Raw genomic sequence first — 18,859 nt, 5'->3', positions numbered from 1 at the left:
ATCAGATATATATTGGGTGCAACCAATTACAAATCAAAAACCCTCTCTAACCTTATGGTTAGACGGGAAGGCATTCACTGGACTAATAGACACAGGGGCTGATGTAACTATCATTAAACAGGAAGATTGGCCCTCTCATTGGCCTACTACAGAAACTTTAACTCACTTGAGAGGAATTGGACAAAGCAGTAATCCTAAACAAAGTTCTAAATACCTAACATGGACAGATAAAGAAAACAATTCAGGCCTCATTAAGCCATTTGTCATCCCTTACCTACCTGTTAACCTTTGGGGACGAGATCTACTCTCTCAAATGAAAATTATAATGTGTAGTCCAAATGATATAGTTACTGCACAAATGTTGACTCAAGGATACACCCCTGGTAAAGGTCTTAGAAAAGGAGAGAACGGTATCCCACAGCCTATACTGGTTTCAGGACAACTTGATAAAAAGGGCTTTGGAAATTTTTAGCTCAGGCCACTGACATACCTGCACCCCAAAGGTGCGCTGACCCCATTACTTGGAAGTCAGATGAGCCCGTTTGGGTTGATCAGTGGCCTTTACTCAATGATAAACTAAGTGCTGCCCAACAGTTAGTGCAGGAACAACTAGCAGCAGGACATATTGAGGAAAGTAATTCCCCTTGGAATACACCTATTTTTGTTATTAAAAAGAAGTCTGGTAAATGGAGACTCTTACAAGATTTAAGAGCAGTAAATATCACTATGATCCTTATGGGTGCCTTACAACCAGGATTGCCTTCACCGGTTGCGATTCCTCAAAAATATTTTAAAATCGTTATTCACCTTAAAGATTGCTTTTTTACAATTCCCCTTCACCCTGCTGATCAGAAAAGATTTGCCTTTAGTCTTCCATCTACAAGTTTTAAACAACCAATGAAGCGCTATCAATGGAAAGTCTTACCTCAAGGTATGGCCAATAGTCCTACCTTGTGTCAAAAATATGTAGCTGCTGCTATAGAGCCAGTCAGAAAAACATGGGCACAAATATATATTATACATTATATGGATGATATTTTAATAGCAGGAGAAATTGGCGAACAAGTCTTACAGTGCTTTGCCCAACTCAAACAAGAGTTAACAGCAGCCGGACTACAAATAGCCCCAGAAAAGGTACAATTACAAGATCCATACACTTATCTTGGTTTCCAGATTAATGGACCCAAAATCATTAATCGAAAGGCCGTTATACATCGTGATCATTTAAAAACTTTAAATGATTTCCAAAAATTACTGGGAGACATAAATTGGCTTCGACCGTACTTAAAGCTCACCACAGGAGAGTTAAAACCTCTTTTCAATATATTAAAAGGAGATTCTAATCCAAAATCCCCCAGGTCCATTACTAAAGAAGCATTAATAACACTCCAACAGGTAGAACATGCCATTGCAACACAATTTGTTACCAGTATTGATTATTCTCAGCCATTAATATTCCTTATTTTTAACACAACAATAACCCCTACTGGCCTATTTTGGCAGAACAATCCCATTATGTGGGTACACCTGCCCTCCTCCCCTAAAAAGGTTTTGTTGCCTTATTATGATGCCATAGCTGATCTAATTATCTTGGGAAGAGAGAACAGTAGAAAATACTTTGGAATAGAACCCTCTACCATTATACAGCCCTACACTCAATCACGCATCCATTGGCTGTTACAAAATACGGAAGCCTGGCCAATTGCTTGCGCTTCTTATACTGGCGCGATTGACAACCATTACCCACCTAACAAACTTATTCAATTTTGTAAACTTCATGCGTTTGTATTTCCCCATATTACCAGTAAAGAACCTCTCAATGACGCATTACTAATTTTCACTGATGGATCTTCCACAGGACTTGCCGCTTACACTTACAATAATGTAGTCGGTAAATTCCAGACCACTTATACATCAGCTCAGCTGGTCGAATTGCAAGCTATAATTGCAGCACTATCAGCTTTTCCTTGTCAGCCACTTAACACATTCACCCCCCCCCCCCCCCCCCCCCCCCCCACACCCCCACCCCCCCCCCCCCCCCCCCTACTACAGACAGCGGCCTACCCTGGCTCCAGTTCAATACCCCTCTTAGAGGAACCGTGTCTCAAATTAAAACATATTTCCGAGACAACAGCTAACCTTTTTTTGCAATGTCAACCCTTATCCGAAAAAGGAGATCTACTCCCCTTGTTTTTCTATGGCATATTAGAGCACATTCAGGATTACCGAAAGGGGACCTCAAACACAAAAAAAAACCAAACAAATACAGACAGCGCCTACCTGGCTCATTCAATACCCCTCTTAGAGACCGTGTCTCAAATTAAACATATTTCAGACACAGCTAACCTTTTTTTGCAATGTCAACAACTTATCCGAAAAAGGACTACTCCCTTTTTTCTTGGGCATATTAGAGCACATTCAGGATTACCGAGACCTCTAACACAAGGTAACGCAACAGCTGACATGGCAACAAAAACCATAGCCACAGTCACTACAGGCAATTTGCAACAAGCGCAAAAAGCACATGCCTTACATCATTTAAACGCCCAAACCTTAAGACTTATGTTTAAACTTACCAGAGAACAAGCTCGACAAATAGTTAAACAATGCGCCAACTGCATAACATATTTACCTGTTCCCCATCTAGGAGTTAACCCCCGAGGACTCATCCCCAATGAAATTTGGCAAATGGACGTTACTCACCACTTAGAATTCGGCCAACTAAAATATATCCATGTATGCATAGACACCTATAGTGGATTCATCAGTGCAACTCTCCAAACAGGAGAGGCCACCAAACATGTCATAGCTCATTTATTACACTGCTTTTCTATTTTAGGAATACCCAAACAAATCAAAACAGATAATGGCCCTGGTTATATAGCCAAAACCTTCTTACAATTTTGTAATACCCTACAAATTAAACATACCACAGGCATTCCCTATAATCCCCAAGGACAAGGTATAGTAGAAAGAGCTCATCTGTCATTAAAAACTATTATCACAAAATTAAAAGGGGGGAGCTGGTACCCCGTGAAGGGTACCCCCAGAAACATACTCAATCATGCCCTGTTTATCCTTAATTTTTTAAATTTGGACAGTCATGGAAAATCGGCTGCCGACCGTTTCTGGCATCCTGAATCTCAAAAACAGTTTGCAATGGTAAAATGGAAAGATCCACTTGATAGTTCATGGCATGGCCCCGATCCAGTTTTAATTTGGGGAAGAGGCTCAGTATGCATCTTCTCACAAAAAAATGATGCAGCCAGATGGCTGCCTGAAAGATTGGTAAGACAAATAAATCATAACCATTGTCAGTCCAGGGAAGATAAATCTCCCTGAGAAGTTCTTTCCTTTTTGTTTTTCAGAAAATGAAGCCTAACATGAAATTCCTTTGGAGAATAATCGCTCTATATAACATAGTGACAGTCTATGCAGGTTTTGGTGACCCTCGTAAGGCAAAAGAATTATTACAAAAACAATACGGCCAGCCTTGTGACTGCAGAAGGGTACAAATATCTGAACCTCCGTCAGATAGAATCACCCAGGTGACCTGCACGGGCAAGACAGCTTACCTAATGCCAAACCAGTTATGGAAATGAAAAGTGCTGTTTTTACGCCAACAAATCCAGAATCGTCAGAGATAAGATAAAAACTTTGCAAGAAGAACTAGAAAAGCGCAGAAAAGGCTTGGCCGCCAATCCACTATGGACTGGACTCGATGGACTTCTCCCCTATCTCCTGCCATTTCTTGGTCCTTTACTCACTCTTTTACTCTTCCTCACTCTCGGGCCTATAATCCTTAATAAGCTTATGGCATTTGTCAGACAACAAATTGAGGCCTTCCAGGCCAAACCTATACAGGTCCATTATCATCGCCTTGAGATGACTGAAAATGGTGAGTCTTATTTACCTTAATAAGACCACCTCCCCTGTGTGCTGAACTGGACAGTCAATGACGGGTAAGAGGACACTATCTCCATCGGAGCCTAAGACAGGAGGGCCGCCCTTGCTGCTGCCTTATCCCATGACGGGCCTAGAAGGTGGGGGTGAGTTGACCCAACCTAAGACAGGCGCAGTTCCCGAGGGGTTTTCTTATCATAAAAATATAAAAAGGGGGACCTGTCCGGAGCTGCACGCCCCGGCCATAGCGAATAATAATTGAGGATTAAACGCCTGAGCTATATTCATTTCCACCCCACACCTTCTCCCTATCTTTGCCTTTTTTCCCCTGTACTAATACCTCATTAAAGATGGCGCTCTTCCTGCTTCTTCTTCACTCACTTTTCCCACGCCCGGGAAAAGTGTTACTTAATAGCGCAAGCGCAACATGACGTCCGACGGGAGAAACCGAAACTAACCTGGCCACGCCCTCGGCAATGAGATCATTTCCGCCTTAGCCCAACCCCTTCCCTTCCAAGTGTATATAAGGCAGTGCATTACCGCCATTAAATGAGACTTGATCAGAGCACTGTCTTGTCTCCATTTCTCGTGTCTCTTGTTCCCCAAATTCCCACCCCCTCCTCCAGGGCCTGCTCTGACTATCCCGCGGGCCGGGATAAGGAGAGAACCATAGTAAAACTGTTGGCTGAACAAGAGGAGCCTGCCAAGAAGAATATGAGGAAACTTTATGGTGGAAGAGATCTGGGGAATTATAGTTTCCTGGAAGGAGGAGAAGAGGGATGCAGAATGAAAGGGTAATCAAAAAAAGAAGATGAACAGGTGACCACTGAATTTGGCATACAGAAGGATTTGGATGGCCTCACAAGGGCAGTTCCAAGAAACTGCCCTTGATCACCGGCATTTAAAGAGGTATAATACTTTAAGTACTTCAGGCTACCAGGGAGCCTGTTAATAAAAGACTGACCTAATGATGAAATGTTTCTATCATAGTCTGAGTGGTATTAGGTACAGAGATCTTAGAATGCTCAATGCCTGAGAGATGGACAGCTGGTAGCACAGTTTGAGGCAGAAATTCTTGGTCCATTTGTCCATTGCCCACAGGTGAAGACTTTACAAGTTCAAAAATTCACTTTAAGGAACATCTCTTGTTTTAAGTTTATTGCTGTTGCTATCAAAATTATTATTTTATATTTCCCCATGTTGAACTGACCACTGTTGCCTATGGATCACTATGTAGCCTATCTATACTTAACTAGATTTACTAACTTACAATTATCTCTCCCTTGCTAGACTGTAAGCCTATCAAGGGAAAGAATGATGTCTTATGATTCCTGTATTTTTAGACCAAGAACAAAATGATCACTTAACAAATCTTTGTTGTGCAAATGCTGGAGAAGTGTCCCAAAAAGTATCTTAAATTTATTTATGAAGAATATTCGTTTCTTCAAAGGGGAAAGTTGTAAATTAAAGTCTATGACTAACTTGACTCTATTGCTGGTTGGGGCCTTTAAGAATGCTGTTTTTTAATCATTATTTTCCAAAATTCCTCAAAGTAATTTACAGGAAAAGCCTTTTGACTTCTGAAGTGCATAATGGCCACTGTGGTTTATGATTTTTCCATCTTTCCTCAAAGTGCCTAAATGGTCTGTTTCCCTTAGGCATAAAATCATCAGGTTCCTATTGGCTGGTAGCTGTGTCTCTATGACATGAACCTACAAGTTTAATAGTAATGAAGATGGAACAAATACAATATTCACACATCTTAGAATACTCAGAGATAATGAATGAAAGACGGTGTATGTGGCTTAAGTTTTGGGTCACTTTTCCACTTTTGGCTCTACTTTCTGTGAGGCATATGTTCAAAGAAAAACTCATGAAGTTATGTTCCTTATAATATTTGTTCTGCCCAAGAAACATTTTGCAAATATACTTTAGGAGACATGTGACATATACCAAAACCAAATTCTGGCCCTCTTGCCAACAAAGCGTGGCCAATGCTTCTTCGCACAGATGCACAATGTTTATACAGAGCATACCTGAATTCTTGATCATCTACCCACAAAATACATTGCTTTTTCCACAAAGACCATGGTTTCCAAGGCAACAGAAAACTCATATAAAAATGAAAGCTCACACAAGTTGATCTCTATTTCTACATGCCAAAATCTAACCACCTTCTCCAGCCATAATAGTTATATTTCCCATCAGGAAGGCAAGGCTAAGAATGAAGTTCTAATAGTAGAGGCCACTTTTAAATGTGTCAGCATACATTGGTGCTATCACGAGGAAAATTTTATTTAACAGTTTTTAGAGAGGGGTTGATGGGGGTCATTTGGGTAGAGGGTTAAGTATAGAGAAGATACGTTATGGCTAATCCTGAAGGATATTAGTAATATTGAGGGAGAGAAGATCCATCTTTCCTCTACCGCTGGAAATTTTTTCTTTGTAGGCAAGTTGTTGAAAATCTTCTCATTTTTCATTCACTCCAAAACCCATTGCAATCTGCATTCTTTGCTTGGAACTGCCCTTGTGAAGCCATCCAACTCCTTCTGTATGCCAAATCCAGTGGTCACTTGTCCATCTTCTTGTTTTGATTACCCTTTCATCCAGCATCTCCCTTCTCCACTTTCCGGGAAACTACACTTCCCCAGTTCTCTTCCACCATAATATTTCCTCTTATTCTCCTTGGTAGGCTCCTCCTGTTCAGCCAACACTTTTACTATAGTTCTCTCCTTGCCCATTTTCTCTTCTAATTCTACATACCTTTTAAGACTATGGTTGCCAAAGCTGCTTGCACGGTAAAATCACTTGAGTATCTTACAATTCTAAAGTCCAGGATACAGTGCAGCTCAGCCTCTGGGAATGGGATGTAGACATCAGTTTGAAATTCTCCCAGATTTCAATGTGAAGACACATTTGTGAAACCACTGCCTTAGAGTGCTTCCTTTCCTCTTAATTAACTCCAGATTAGATGACACTGAATATGCTAGGCTTGTACCTTGTCAAAAAGTAATCATGTCTGTGATATATGCTCACTACTCCTTCTTGAAATTCCTCAGTTGTGCCTCATTATTTCAGGATAAAATAAAAATATGTCACCAGGACATTAAGAACTCCCATGGTCTGGGCTCTTTTTACCTACTAAGCTTCATCTCTCACCACTCCCCAGTCTTGCTCAGTTCCTCCACCGGGAACTGCCCCCTTCACCTGCCTAATTCCCTCTTGTTCTTCCAGACTCAGCTAGGACATTTCCCCAACACTTTCTGCTCTCACTTAAAGTGAGTTTTGTTGATCATAGCTCTTACCCCATGTGTATCTTTTTATTGGTTAATCTCGTGGTACATAAGAATTTATTTCAGGGTAGAGTATTTGCTTTTTTATTTCTCTACCCAGAATGCAGAGTGATTTGAGCACACTTGCATGTTCAATGTTTGATGAATAAATGAATAAAAGAATATTATGTTTGAAAATTTTTGCTTTGAAGCAATGTTCAGAAAGGGCTTGATCAAATGTATTTATTCCAGGAAAGAGGAAGATCACAGAGCCAAAGAGCTTTCCTGCAGCTGCCAGGGTGTTCTTCCCTTCCTCATGCTTCTTCCTTGGTCATCTGACAAGTGGAGCACCTGGAAACACAATCCAGGTGGTGACACCAACCTTCATGACATTTGAGGATCACTCTGTACACCATTTTCAGTAACCAGAAATTTAGCAAGGGCTCTCATACCATCAGGGATCTATCCCAACAGCTGGATGTTATAAGCAACCACCTGCTAACAAAAGGGTTGGACAACTTCTGGGTCAGGAGACGATAAGGGGGGAAACATTTGGCACAGAAAGTCCAAGTGCCCCAACACTTACAGAGAGATGTAAGGTGTCTTTAAAAATAACTGATTCTCAGTAAGATTAAAAGTTTGAATTATTTATCCAACTGTATAGTTCTATTAAGTTAATCTTGAAATCATTCTTTGAAAACTGACATGAAATATACAACTTAGAAAACATTGTGGATAAATATTTCCTCCTTTTGCAAATGATATTTTGGAAGCACAAAAGAAAAAACTTTAATACAAATATTCATAATAAAAATATGAACTTAATGATACCAATGGCAAGACACAATAATTAGGAGAAATGGGGTAATGAGTATCTCTCCTATTTTTAGTTTGTAAGCCTTTTTTGCTTTTTATGTAACTGCTATTTCCTGCTATGTTTTAAGCTTTACAAAATAAAAACAAAAAATTGGGTATTAAAAAAGTTGAAAGTAAGTCACTTTTCCACAGTTATCTAGTAAAAACAAACACATAGAAACAAAGAATAGAGGAGAATAATGTGATTTCCTGAATGGTCAATTATTGTGTGATACAAACACCATGTTCCAGACTTGACTTTTGCACCGTTTTTCTCCAAGAAACGCCATAGCCATCTCTGAAAACATATGCTCCTCCAAGCCTTCAGTATCAGTTCATCAGCTGTCATACCAACTGTCAGTTATAGTCTGTGCTGTCTTTCCAATCCTTTTCCTGTCGTTGGTAGTAGAGAGTGACAAAATACATAACAATCTAAGTCTTAATAAATTAATTTTATGTGGTTATGCTCAAAGGCATCCAAAAAGACAGGGACTTATTGTTACAATACAGTCATCCATTGGAAGTGTTGTGTTCTAGTAACATGCACTGACTCAAGCTGGCTTCCTGGGCCTGTGACCTGGGCTGGCACCAGGGCCCTACCCTCAGAATGACCTTGTACTTGTTTCAATGCTCAACTGCTGCCATCTTGAAATTCTTAATGTTTGAACAAGGCTCACACAGTTTTATTTTGCTGTGGGTCCTGCAAATTGTGTAGCTGGTCCCGCTTGTGAATCCTTACTAAGCATTTTCTCTTGGGTGAAACATGTCTAAAATCAAAAACAATGTCAGTTAGCATTAATAGAAAAAAGACGTTGTGGATGATAGCTTATTGCTGTAGAAGTGTCAGTGGACTGGAGAGAGGGACAGCCCATCTTCCTTCTCCCAAGTCATGGCATTCTCTATAGGCCATTATAGATGCAGAAGAGTCTCTGATATTTTTTTTACATTAACTCACAATATCCTTTGTTGCCTGCTTTCTGCTTGCTGCTTTCTTGTCTGACAGAACCCCTACATAGGACTCCCAGGGATTAACCCTGCTTGCACAGGAATGATTACTCTTAGGGAAAGTCTTCTAACTCAAAAATGCAGCAAACATCACTACAAACTTTAGTCAGGTGCCTCCATGCTTCAGGCTCATATATTAGAATATATGAAATAAATCATCCCTTTGCAGAGCCAGGTCAGTATTATGATAATGTGGTTCAGGGATTATAAGTAATTGCTGATGTTAAGACAGATAAACAAAGTTGACAGATGTGGTCAACAAATGTTTATTTAAGTTTGATTGTATCCTTCTAGAAAAGTATTTAAGCTAGTTCACTAGAGGATAATTAGATTTCTGGCACGGATTCATTAGCATACAATACTGAAAATTGCTTTTTCTCTGAATTTGTACCTATCTGGTAGCAATAGAGATGCAGTTAGAATATGGACCTTTAGATGGTATAGCAAAGAGATGTGAGCTTTTCTGTAGTTGAGATATTTACTGAATTTTCATTGATACTGAAACAGAAGGAGTTTAGATAATAGACACTGAACTGTTGTTTTGGCTAGAAAATAATTTTGGCTCAAATTGATGCAAGAATGGTAGGTAAGCTTTCTGTAATTGTATATCCTATCATCTTTTCATTGTGTGAAAATGGTCTAGGTTTAAAAATATATGTAACTTTAAAACTGGATGTTTACAAAATCAGCTTTTCTTTTTGCTGTAAGTCCTATCAGACTGATGTTCCAAAGAGACACATGCTTGAGCTGTCTGTAGACCTCCTTCTCACCCATAAGAACTTGGAGAAAGTGGATACCATGAATCTTTCCTTCTCCACAACCAAAGAAGAAGAAAATGAGAGCATAGTAATGATGACCAATATTATTTAGTAACAAAATAAAGCAACCTTTAGCACTTTGATTTAAAACATTTATTTTACATAAAAATAACCGATAAATATTTGTTGACTATGACTGAGTGGGTGATGTAGATGCACACAGCTCTCAAGAAAGGGAAAGGGCAATGTCCTCAAATTGTGCCTAATGGTAAAGATCACCCAAGACACATGTGAAAAATGCACATTCTTATACCCTACCCAGGACTACTAAATCAAGATATTCTGCCAAGGAGTCTGACAGTCTGTATGATAAAGACCCACCGCAAGCACAGGGGAAACATGCATTAGGCAGCGGTTCTCAGGGAAACCACTGGAGGTGATCAGAAACAGTCGGGGCCAGGTGTGGTGGCTCACCCCTGTGATCTGAGCACTTTGGGAGGCCAAGGCAGGAGGATCCCTTGAGGTCAGGAGTTTGGGACCAGCCTGGTCAATGTGGTGAAACCCCGTCTGTACTGAAAATACAAAAATTAGTCAGGCGTGGTGACATGTGCCTGTAATTCCAGCTATTCAGGAGGCTGAAGCAAGAGAATCTTTTGAACTTGGGAGGCAGAGGTTGCAGTGAGCCGAGATCATGCCACTGAACTCCAGCCTGAGCAACAGAGCGAGACTTCGTCTCAAAAAACAAACAAACAAAAAACAAAAACAAACAAACAAAAAACAACAACAAAAAAAGCAGAAACAGTTGGAGGGCTTATTAAACTGGGTCTCATGCCTGGTTTCTTATTGAGGCATTTGGAAAGTGGTATGAGAATTTGCATTTCTAGTAAGTTCCCAGGAGACACTAGAGATCCTGGAGCAGGAAACACACATTGAGAACCACAGGGTTTCAGAGCCTTATTGTGGTGTCTGCTGTTACAATTCACATGGCTCAGGTGGCTGCATGCCTAGGAAGCATATGATTCCTCTCTGGTCATGTTGCTGTTGATGAAAAAGCTAAAATCTGTAAAATATTTAAAGAAGTTTATTCTGAGCCAATATGAGTGACTATTATCAGGGTATAGTCTCAAGAGGTCTTGAGAAAGTGTGCCCAAAGTGCTCAGGTTACAGTTTGGTTTTATACATTTTAGGGAGGTAGGAGTTACAACCAAAGACACAAATCAATACTTGGAATGTGTACACTGGTTCAGTTTAAAGAGCTGGGATATCTTGAGGGGGCACTTACAGTTCATAGGCAGATTCAAAGATTTTCTGACTGGCAATTGGTTGAAAGGGTTAAGCTTTATCTAAAGACTTAAGAAGTCACTAGCTTCAGCTACGATAACGGGGTTGCATAAGCCAAGGCCTTCATTACATAGATGAAGTCTCATATGTAGTAGCTTTCAGAGAGCAAGTGATGCTATACCAGAGTCAGGTTGAAATTTGGTATCTTATTGCCACAAAAAATCTTGTGTTTTGTCAGTCTTATGATCTCTATTTTAATGTTAATGATGGTTAGTTGAGCCTAAACCCCAACAGGGAGAGGGTATAAAGAGGCATGTCAAACTTCCCTTCCCATCATGGTTGGAACTCAGTGTTTCTGGATTCCCTTGGCCCAAAGGGGTCTGTTCAGTTGGTTGAGGGGCTTAGGATTTTGCTTGGCTTATGCTGCTCTCTATCCCAAATACTTCAAAAGCTTCCATAAATAGAGATTGTGATGCTTTTCATAGGGTAGATCCCAGCCTGGTACCTGAAGTCATGATGCCCCAGAGAGTAAAGATAACCCCAAGGAAAGGGCCAGCTCTCATCTAAACCCAACAACATATCAGAAAAAATGAATATTTTAAGGACAAAGGTGAATCGATTGTCATACTTTGGTGAAGACAGAATAAAAGAAGGGCAGCAACAGTCCCAAAGGACGTGGACGGCCTCATAAGTTCTTAAACCAGAATCTAGAGAAGCTTAGGTTGCAGGCAGCATCAGGCACTTACTTTTGTTTTCAGGATGGGGCTGAAGGGAATATGAGGAATATACTTTTTGGTCCAAATAACATTTTTTTTTTTTTTTTTTCACAGAGGACATAGAAAGATATAAAATGAACATTCCTCTTTGGATATATCTCCTAAAGGAAAGGTGGCAAATGTCATGCAGGTAAACCTTGTGTGTCTCTGTGTGTGGTTCTGTGTGCATGTGGTTTCTGTGTGTGGTTCTGTGTGCATGTGGTTTCTGTGTGTGGTTCTGTGTGCATGTGGTTTCCGTGTGTGGTTCTGTGTGCATGTGGTTTCTGTGTGTGGTTCTGTGTGCATGTGGTTTCTGTGTGTGGGGTTGGGGGCAGGCAGGAAGTGCAGTGTGTGCTTTCCCATGTGTGAGGATGGCAAGGTGATGCCAACCTTACTGGCCAAGCCAGACCCTAGCAGCCTTTGGCTACAACTTTCTTCTAAGCCTTCCTCTTTCTTCTCAGCCTTCTCTTTCATCCATGATTAAGTTTGCCTATACATGTCTTTTTCTGATTTAGGTTACTTTTATCTGAGTATTTGTCTATTGTTACCACTAACCACAGGTGTGGGAACCTCACCCTCTCTCTCAGTTGTTACTGTGCACCTTTTCCTTGCTAAACCCAAGTCTTTATTTTTAAATAATGGCTAGAGTGGTGTTAAAACAAAAATCAAAAGACAGGTTGTATGTTTCATAATCTTAAACATTCTTTATAGATTAACTTTTAGATTACAAAGTTTCTAATCTACCTACCAAAGATTTGACTTCAATAGCTACAAATGTGCTTCCAAAGAGAAGGCATAAAAAGCCAAAAGGCAGTCAAGCAAATACTTTGCTTAGGCATCATTTTTGTCCCACGATAATTCTGGAAGCTAAATAGATGTTTATTGTACAAATATAGAAAGACCTGCATAACTCCCTTGCAGCTCTCTGACTTCTTAGTAAAGAGACAATTCGGAAGAGAAGGCAATAGCAAGCATAAAGTTAATCTTAAAAAAGCAGAGAAAGGCAGGGGGAAAACTTCATCTACAGTTATTTGCTAGCAATGAATTGAATTCTCTTAGATTTTCTACATCTGAGAATGTTTTTATTTCTCTGTCATTTCTGAGGGATATTTTCACCAGATATAGTACTTGCAGCTGACAGTTCTTTTCTTCAGTATTTGAAAACTGCTGTGCCACTTCCTTTTGGCCTCCGTGGTTTCTGATGAGAAATTCACTGCCATTTGAATTGGTGTCCTATGAATAATGTGTTGTTTCTCCCTGGTGGATTTCAAAATTTTTAATTTGTCATTAGCTTACAGAAGTTTAATTATGATGTTTCTTGGTGTAGATTTCTTTGGATTTATCCTATTTGGAATTTTCTGTTTCTTGAATGTGTAGACTTAATATCTTTCACCCAATTTGGGAAGTTTGTATCGATTCTTCAGTAAACATTTTTTTTCAGTCTTGATCTCTTTCTCCTCTTTCTGTGAGACTCTGAAAATACCAATGTTAACTCTTTTATTATTGTACCACTGGTCCCCGAGACTATTTTTGTTGCCTGTGTTCTCTGTTGTGTAGATTGGGTAAAGTCTATTGATCAGTATTCAAATTTACTAATTCTATTCTCTGTTATATTCACTCTACTAATGAGTTCATCTAGAAAGTTTGTTGAAAACGTTTGGTTATTAAATTTTTTCAGTTCTATAATTTCCATTTGGTTCTTCTTTGTAATTCCAATATTTTAGCAGAGGTTTGCTATTTTTATTCATTTCAAAAGAGTGTGTAACTGTTTTTCGAAGCATTTTTATGACAACTGCTTTAAACACCTTGCCACCTAATTCCAACATCTGATTCATCTCAGCTTTAGTGTCTGCTGATTGCCTTTTCTCATTCAGGCTGTGATTTTCCTGGTTGTTGGTATGATGTAATTTCCCATTGTATCCTAGGCATTCTGGATATTATTTTATGATAATCTGGATTCTACTTAATCTTTTTCAGCAAGCAGTTGAATTAAATCCCGAAGGCAAAGTAGGAGTACATGTTCAGTTTCCTGCTGGGCCCTGCTGACACCACACTAGCAAAAGTGGGGCTCACACATTGCCTAATTGCAACAAGTGGAGTAAGAGTCTAGTTTTCCCCCCCTTGCCCCACTGACACCAGTGGAAGGGAGTGGAGAAAGCGTCAGAGTGCCAGCTAGCCTTGCCCCCCACAACCTCCTTCTACTGCAATGCCAGGTTGGGGTGAGGCCCAGCTCCCCACAGGCCCTGCTGGACACAAGTTGGACAGTTTGGAAAGGTAGTGCTGACCAGCTCTCACTTAAGCCACCTGTTTTAGTATTCTTGAGTCTCAGCTTGCTGGTGGACCCCACTGACACTAACTTGGTGGGAAAATCAGAACATGATTGGCTTTTGCCAGGGGAGGGATAAAAGAGCTGCTGGTCTCCTACAGAGATACTTCCCCAGTTGGGAAATCAGATTGCTGTCATCTATTATCACCACGTGGGAATGGAAGATCAGCTCCCACGTAAGCCTAATGGATACCATCAAGTGAGGGAACTGGAATGTACCACCCCTTCCATGGAACTGAAGATGTGTGTGGAAGATCAGCTTCCTACTAGGCACTCCTAAGAAGAGGGGTGTGTTTCCATTGGTGTTTGGCTGTAGTAGGGTGAGTATATTAGTCTGCTTGGGCTGCCACAATAAAATACCACAGATCTCATGAACTCAACAGCAGAAATTAATTTTCTCACTGTTCTGGGTGCTGGAGAGTTCAAGACCAATGTTCAGGCAGGGTATGGTGTAAACGACTACCTTTTCACTGTATCTTCACATGAACTGTCTTCTGTGCACATACAGAGAGAGAGGCCATGTACAACAACAAAAAGGTGTCTGTCTGCAAACAAAGAAGAGAGTACTCACCAGAAACCAAATTCTATTTGAACATTGATTTTTGGCTGTCCAGCTTCCAGAACAGTGAGATAATTAATTTCTGTTGTTTAAGCTATGCAGTCTGTAGCATTTTCTTATAGTAGCCTGAGCATTGTAGTATAGATTTTGGTTCTGTGAAGTTCGGTGCTGCTGTACCAAATACCTAAAAATGTGGAAGCATCTTTGGAACTGGGTAATGGATAAAGGCTGGAAGAGTTTTGAGGTACATGCTTAAAAAAGCCTAGATTGCCATGAAGGGTAGTTGGTGGAAATATGGAAATTGAAGTAAACTCTGGCAAGGGCTTAGAAAGAAAAGAAGAAAGCTAAAGAGACAGCGTCTATCTTAGATAATATGTAAATAATAATGAACACACTGTTGGTAGAAACATGTACGTTAGAGCAATTCTGGAGATGCTTCAGATGGAAATGAGAAACAGGTTATAGGAAACTGAAGGAAATGGAATTCTTATTGTAAAATGGCAAAGGACTTGGCTGAATTGTGTTATAGTGTTTTGTAGAAGGTAAAATTTGCAAGTAATGACACTGAATATTTAGCAGAGGAAATCTCTAAACAAAGTATTGAAGGTGTGGTTTGGGTCCTTTTGACTGCTCATAGTGAAATGCCAAAAGAGAGAAGTGAATTGAAAAAGGCTTTGTTAAGCAAAAAGGAACCATAATTTAAAGATCTGTAAAATTCTCAGTCTGCCCATATTGTAAAAATGAGAAAGTGTTCTGAAGAGATTACACCAAGGGTGTGGTTAGACTATTACCTGATAAAGAGATTATGAAATTAGACAAGCAGAAACATTGCCAGTTTGAACTAAAGACGATGGGCATGGGAGGCTAACGGGAACTAAAGGGGATAAATGAGAAACCTACCAAATATCTTGGATTTTACAGAATGGGACGAAGACAGCTATTTGGCCATGAATAAGCACTGTTTTTCAAAGAAAAGGAAGAAAGGCCATGAAGGCAATTCAGAAATCACAGGAAATGCCACTCCCACCATAGGCCCAGAGTACCCAGGCCTGGGGAGCAAGGCACTTCTGTCTTGGTTTCAAAGGGTGAAATCACCACCTTGGTTTCAATAGGCAGGCTGCTGTCACCCAGAGTTGCCTGGGCTGGGCCTTCCCAATGCATATGGCCAAAGATTGTTGGTTGTTAGGTTTTCTTGGAGCTTTTTGCTTTTTATTGTGCTTTTCTGTGTGTACTGCTAGTAGTTCTGGATTGGCAATTCTGTAACACCCTTGGAGATATATGGGAGGTGATAAGGAGGACAGGAGATTCAATACCAGGTTATTATTTGTGTCCCAATGACCCTAAGCAGCCTGCTTTCTTTTTTTCTATCTTCAAAAGCCTTGTTGTTATGTTATCTAGGTTTTCTCGTTGTATGAGGGAGCACAGGGGAGGAAGAGGGCTACTGCATCCTGGCAGAATGGGAAGTTTCCATAGTCTTTGGATGGTAAAAAAAAATGCACTAAGGTTGTAGGAAGGTGATGACACATGGAGAGGAATTTCCAGCAAGCATGTGTATCTTTTTTGAGGGTATCTTCCATTTCTCTAACTGGCTTATTTGCTGGCACTTCACAGTGATTCTCTTTGATTATCACTCCTTTCTTTAGTCATTTCTGTTGCTGAAAGAATTTTTGTCTAAAATTCAAAACATCAATGTCTTCAACTTATTTTATCTGAACTAGCTAAAAAGTGGAACAGAAAATATTTTTGGAGGAGCAACTAAGACACTATTTTTTAATCCATTGCTCTTCAACAATGTTTTCATCAAACTAATAATCATGGGGGAAGATAGAAAATTGTATATCTGAGAAAATAATATTTTTGGACATTCCATGCCTGAATAAATGAAAGATGGTAAAAATATAGGTATAATTTTATTTAAGTTCAAAATGTTATCTTGACAGTTAAACAGAATTTCATCATTCAGATGATAATCACAGAGCCAAGTTAAATTTAGGGTATGCCTCAGTGGATTCCAGAAGTTTCTCTTCATGCCAACTGGGAATGTTGGCTGCTTTAGAGTTTCATGGAAATCAGGTCTCAAAAGAATTCTGGCTGGGAGGGACATTTGAAATTTCATTCTCTACTCATTGGAAGCTGATAGATAAGACCCTGGTGCTAACAAAATAGAAACATTATTTTCATAATATTGATAATGATTTCCTTTTTTACTTTAGGAGTGACCTATCTCATTTTGAAATTAGAACCTTACATTGTTTGGCTTTCAGATTTTAAAAGTCTTGAAGAACATCAAATTGTATCTGGAAGAGAGAATTCTTTAGGCTTCTGTGATAGAGATAGGTCTGTTTTAGCACATCATGAGATAAAATAGACTACTGTAAGCAACACATATTAGCTTTTCTTAGGACAAAAACATGCGATTTGATGTTTGTTTTTTTGTGACACTGTAATGCAAAAGCTTAAAGGCTATTGAAGTTGAAGGTCTCACATGCTGTGTGTAATGGCTATTCACAGTTGGGTCAACTTAATTGTCATTAGTGGTGTTTTGTGACAATTAGTCTATAAATCAGTAAATTTATAAGAAAATTGGTTTTAAAATGTGATTGACCAGTAAAGTAATTGGTGGTTTTCTGTAAAATGATTAAGGCAAAAGGGGACATTGGCCAAAAGGTCTTTCTCGAGTCCTCCCTTTATTCCTCAAATCATCATCATCCTCAGGTGTCTCTCAGCCTCATCTCACACAGAGAGGCTGAAAACCCACATGCATGTTATGGGAACATTTTCTTTTTTTTTCAGGGGTTGAGGAAGATGATACATTATTATAATCCCATTTCTAATAAAATCACTAGTTTTGTTACTCAAATACAAAAATACAGCAAATCAACACTAGTCAAAAGTGATGATGCTGCATTTTCTTATTCAAAACCCAATGCTCTAGTACCATAGAATATAAAAAGGAAAGCATTAGTACAGTAGCTAAGAGCAGGGGCCTAGCTAATCAATTGTCTAGATTTGAATCCCAAGCCTCCGAGTCCTGTGTGACCTCAGGCAACGTACTGACCCTTAAGAAGCTTCAGTTTTCTCACCTGTAAAATGGGGAAGTTCCTACTTGAGAGGAAGTGGTTCCCACTCCTGGCTTTCCTTGCAAATCATCACTTTAAAGAATACAAATGCCTGGGCTCTCCTTCCGAAGGTTGGGACTTTCTTATTTTGGGATGCAGTCCAGAAACCAGTGGGTTTCACTCTCCCCATCCGCAGGGAAATGTAACATGCAGCTAAACTTGAGAACCAGTGCCTGAACCAACTACTCAAGGAGCAGTCAAGAAGCAGCATCACCATCACCTGGGAACATTTTAGAAAAGTCGACTCTCAGGCTCCACGCCAGAACTACTGAACCTGCATTTTAGTCAAGTCCCAAGGAAATTTTCATGCATGTGAAAACTTAAGAAACACTGGTCTAAAGATCATTGTGAGGATTAAATGAGAGAATCCATCTAAGCTGCTTAGAACAGTGCTTGGAACATAGAAAGCTATGAATTAAAATTAGCAGTTTCATGTTTGGTATCTCCTCTACTATTTCACTGATAATTTAAAAAAAATCTCTTTTCAAACTGTTTTCCCCACTACCAATAAATCCTTTTGGATAAGTGCTGTAGTTGGTTCACTTTTCTAACCCTGGTGCCTAGGGTAGAGTCTGACATATGATATAGGTAGATAGTAAATATCTGTTGAAAAGATAAAGGTCACAAGATGTTAGGGACTTTGCACTGGGGCTTAGGAATTCTTTTTTGGCACTGGTTCTGTCACTCATTTGTTGTGGGACCTGATCCAAGGCATTCCAGCTTAGAACTTCAGTTTTCTCATCTGTACCTTATAGGAGTGGGCACATAGTTTCTAAATCTCCCTCCACATTTAACTCTAGATAATTTTATTACATGTATATTCATGGCTGTACTATATATATATATATATATATTTTTTTTTTTTTTTTTTGAGGTGGAGTCTCGCTCTGTCGCCCAGGCTGGAGTGCAGGGGGGCGATCTCGGCTCACTGCAAGCTCTGCCTTTCGGGTTCACGCCATTCTCCTGCCTCAGCCTCCCGAGTAGCTGGGACTACAGGCGCCTGCCACCACGCCTGGCTAATTTTTT

General features: G+C 39.8%; 1 protein-coding gene across 1 annotated transcript in view; it reads right to left on the bottom strand.

Moving 5' to 3' along the window:
- The window catches only part of PENK (proenkephalin), a 1,067,564-nt gene extending 1,053,617 nt beyond the window's left edge, over positions 1-13,947 (bottom strand). The window contains exon 1 of the mRNA XM_050802365.1: positions 13,944-13,947. The gene's annotated coding sequence lies outside the window, so the exon portion shown is untranslated. The remainder of the gene's footprint in view (positions 1-13,943) is intronic.
- Between the last annotated feature and the right edge of the window lie 4,912 nt (positions 13,948-18,859).

The sequence above is a fragment of the Macaca thibetana genome, chromosome 8, assembly GCF_024542745.1.
Source record: "Macaca thibetana thibetana isolate TM-01 chromosome 8, ASM2454274v1, whole genome shotgun sequence".
Lineage (NCBI taxonomy): Eukaryota > Metazoa > Chordata > Mammalia > Primates > Cercopithecidae > Macaca > Macaca thibetana.
Note: the sequence above shows the minus strand (reverse complement) of the source record. Positions and strands in the feature narration are given on the sequence as shown.